Source organism: Dioscorea cayenensis, chromosome 7 (genome assembly GCF_009730915.1).
Source record: "Dioscorea cayenensis subsp. rotundata cultivar TDr96_F1 chromosome 7, TDr96_F1_v2_PseudoChromosome.rev07_lg8_w22 25.fasta, whole genome shotgun sequence".
NCBI classification, from domain to species: Eukaryota; Viridiplantae; Streptophyta; class Magnoliopsida; order Dioscoreales; family Dioscoreaceae; genus Dioscorea; species Dioscorea cayenensis.
Genome location: NC_052477.1, coordinates 8,425,730 through 8,429,490, shown reverse-complemented (window position 1 = coordinate 8,429,490; position 3,761 = coordinate 8,425,730). Strand labels below are relative to the sequence as shown.

The following is a 3,761-nucleotide window of genomic DNA, read 5'->3' as shown; positions in this document are numbered from 1 at the left end:
TTGTGAACAGACGTACGAGTAGATGTATTTTTTAAATAACAACTACATGATAAAATGCACCATTTTTATAAATGATATATTTAAGTTATTTTTTAATTAGATAAGATATTCAAATTTTAATAACATGATAATAATAATTTTATTAATAACGTGTTATTATAAAATTTTCTAACAATCCCCCACTTGTTCAAAATTGAATTTCTATTCTAGAGAAGATCAAATCATATTTATGCATAAAATAATGTATCTTTCGATTTGAACATTACCTTAGTATAATAACACAAAGTGCAATCGAAATCTCTAATAGTATGAAGCTTTGAACTAGTTATTCCTTATGAACATTACCATCATACACATAAACATTATATCCTTTTATTCCAATCAAACGCTTGCTTAGCACTTATTATGGCCATGTGCTATCCATTTTCATGAACTTTTATGAAAGCAATCTCCTAAACTTTCAATTGAAGCGACACCACTTTTAAATTCACATATCCAGTGTCTTTGTCACTTTTAAGACATTTGTTGTGTTCTGCCTGGAATACAATCATAAAGTTAAAAGTACTAGAAATTCCTAAAGGCATACCATTAGAAAAACTTCCTTGACCAATAGGATAGGTCAAGAAAACAGCAGTTTCTCAAAACTAAATTTCATATAAGTGTTTTGATACTCAACCCTCTTAACAGTGACAATAAGTACTTTCACAAAATTTGGCCAATCAAATTTAAGTACTTAATTGTGGACCCCGCCCATGATTAGATCTTGCTTAAGTTGCTAAACATACTTACCTTACCCCTTAATCCTTTTTTTTGGCTGGTTGCTTTGAAAAGCTTGCAAAGGAGGAAAACATGGAGGGATTCCAGGATTTCGGTCCCATCTTTGTCTCCTGGCATTATTTCCTCATCCCTTTCATTATCAATACCCTTCCTTGCTTCCTTCCACCCTCTAACCTCACTCCCCTCTCCATTGAAGCCTTAAGAGTGAAGCACCTCACCGGATCACTGTAGCGGCGACGATCAAACTAGGGAGGAGCTCTTCATTTCGTCATCAACCTAGAGGTATTTGTTGTAGGTTGCTCATGTTGTCCGGAAGATAACTTCTCTTTCTTGAATGATGGTTGTTAGCTTGCTTCTTATGTTTGCATGGGTTGTTGTTTGAAATTTTTTGGTGCTTATCCTTGCATGAAAACTCTCTCTTTATGCATGCTAAAACTTGCTCTTGTGCCTCTTGAAGATCCTTAGTTCTTGGCCTCCAAGCTACATAAGTATTTACTCATGGAACTATCTTTATGTTTATGCATGGATGCTTAAAACCCAAGCCAAAATTTCAGGTTTTTGCTTGCCAAATGAATGTTTAGTTTTGTAGTTTTGGCATGTGTGTTGGGCCTTGAAATTCCTGCACCCTTGGCATGACCTTCTAAGGCATTTGTATTTTTTTGGTTACCAGAAATACCAGTAAACTTGATCCCTCTCTTGAGCTTTGCATCCCTACTTGTTTGCATGAAAAAAACAAAAGACTAGAAGCCTCCAAGATGTGGCCTGGTTGCATGTCATGCTTTGATTATTTAAGCATCAAGTATAGTATATATATTTACATACACATTGACTCTTTGGCAGCCTTCTTAATATGGTAGTATATATATATCCACACATGTAGGTCCTGCTACCTTAATTAATGTGATAATATATATATGCATGCATGCATTGATTTGTTACTTGTGCTAGAAGACTTATTTCCATCCTTGTTTCTCTCACATCCTATTCTTGTTCTTGTTAAAAATCATTCTATGTGCTTGTCTCACATCATTGTTATTACCACTAGTATTAGTATTATGTTAGGTCTATTTGTAGACACTTTCGAACTATTGTTGATTTAATTAGGTATTTAGACTTAGTTCGATGTCTTTATTATAGGACCACCGTGAGGAATTTATTTGGATCTCAATTGGGATTAGACTTTTGTCAAGTAAGTGATCCCTTAAACCCTTGTATTTAAAATTTTGTTAATTTATTATTTATTTATTTATTTATTTCTTGTTAGTTCATTTCTTTGAAATTTTCTGAAAATTATTGGTGTTTATTCATTGAAATTTATGTTAGGGAATGCAATTACATTTTATTGCTTTTATCTTAGATAAATAACCCCTAGACTTAGTGGGAATATAATATTTTTTTTTATCTTACCAATCTTTATGCTTATTTGTTTTCCCTTATTAACAATCTTTTTATAATAATATTTTATTTACTATCCAATCAAACAACATGATGATTTGGAATTAAAATCTTAGTCATTCAAATAGAATTAGAGGGTTGGTGGATTTTGGGTAATTATTTATTTTATTTAATTGTTTTTATTAGTTATTGTTTATTTATTTATTTACTTTATAATATTACCTGAATTTTTGGAAGATACTTGCAAAATTTCTGTATTCTTGACTTTGCAATCCGTTTGAATATTTTCGGTCTCCAAATGAACGTTATGCAACCCTGTCAGTGGGGGGTTAAACCCTGACCTTGTCGACAAGTAATTTTGAAAAATGAGACTGCAGTTTCACACCATATCCGTTCCGTGAAATAATCAACGGCCACCTAGTATTCAGTCTCGGGTCACCGAGGGTAAATAAATGATTTCTGTTATTTTGGCTCGGGTCTGTCACCGAGGATAAACAGGTGACCTTTGGCACTTAAAGGGAATTTGGAGCGTATTCTGGATTTTGCTATCTATGTCTTATCCTTTGGTTTTGATAATTATTTTTGGCACTATTGATTTTCGTACAAATTTGATATTTGAACTTTTGCTTTCAGTTTGTTTTGGATTACTTACTGGGCTAGTGAGCTCATGGATTTATTTTAAATCCTTTTCAGATGAGGAGCAGTAAACCCAGGGATCTTAGAAGGCTTCCAGTAGATGCCTTCTTTGGAATTATGTTCTGTGGCTTATGTCTTTGCATTTGTTGTATTATTGTTTAAGAACCTCTTTGTAGGTCGTGCTGTATTTCATTCGCCTTGTATTTGGGTTTGGTTGTAAACCTTAAGTTGTACTCTTATTTAGTATTTTGTCAGTTATTTTCTACTCCTAGTCTGTGTTTAGGTCTGCAGCCGTTTGTCAGCGCACCAGGATCGGGGCGTGACATTAATCCACTAATAAATGCCTTGTTTTTACTCTTTGAACCTAAAAATTACTCATTTCATAATTTTGGGTAGGGTTACCATCATTGGTGGATAAATCTAGGAGTTTTAAACCCATCATTCTAGATGTCAATTTTACTAAATCTCTTGTAAGAGGTTTAGTGAAAGGATTGGCCAAATTTTTATTAGATTTCACAAATGTGAGGGAGTTAATTCTATCTTTAATTAATTTTTTCACATAATTAAACCATAAACTTATGTGTCTAGTCTTTCCATTATAAATATCACTATATGCTCTTGCTAGAGTGGCCTGACTAACACAAAAAATTAAAATTGATCTTATATTATTTGATGTCAATGAAATTTTTAAAAGAAAGTCCCTCAACCACTCAGCCAATTTCCCTATTTATGCCAAAGCAACAGACTTTGGACTCCGTGGTCAAATGAGTTATTAATGACTATTTTTTTGGGTTTCCAAGAAATTGCACCAACTCCTAAGGTAAACATCCAACCTGTAGTAGATTTCCAATCTCCTAAATTTGATATCCAACTTGCGTCAATATATCCTTCTAAAATAGTGGCAAATTTTGAATATTGTAAGGCAAGGTTTTTAGTCTTCTTAAGAAAACCAA

At 33.0% G+C, this 3,761-nt stretch overlaps 1 long non-coding RNA gene across 1 annotated transcript; it reads left to right on the top strand.

Annotated features, from left to right (window-relative positions):
• The first annotated feature begins 931 nt into the window (after positions 1-931).
• Positions 932-3,026, top strand: LOC120264295. The gene is made up of 3 exons (XR_005537398.1): positions 932-1,059; positions 1,915-1,966; positions 2,866-3,026. It is a non-coding gene; the product is annotated as an uncharacterized LOC120264295 (long non-coding RNA).
• The last annotated feature ends 735 nt before the right edge of the window (positions 3,027-3,761 follow it).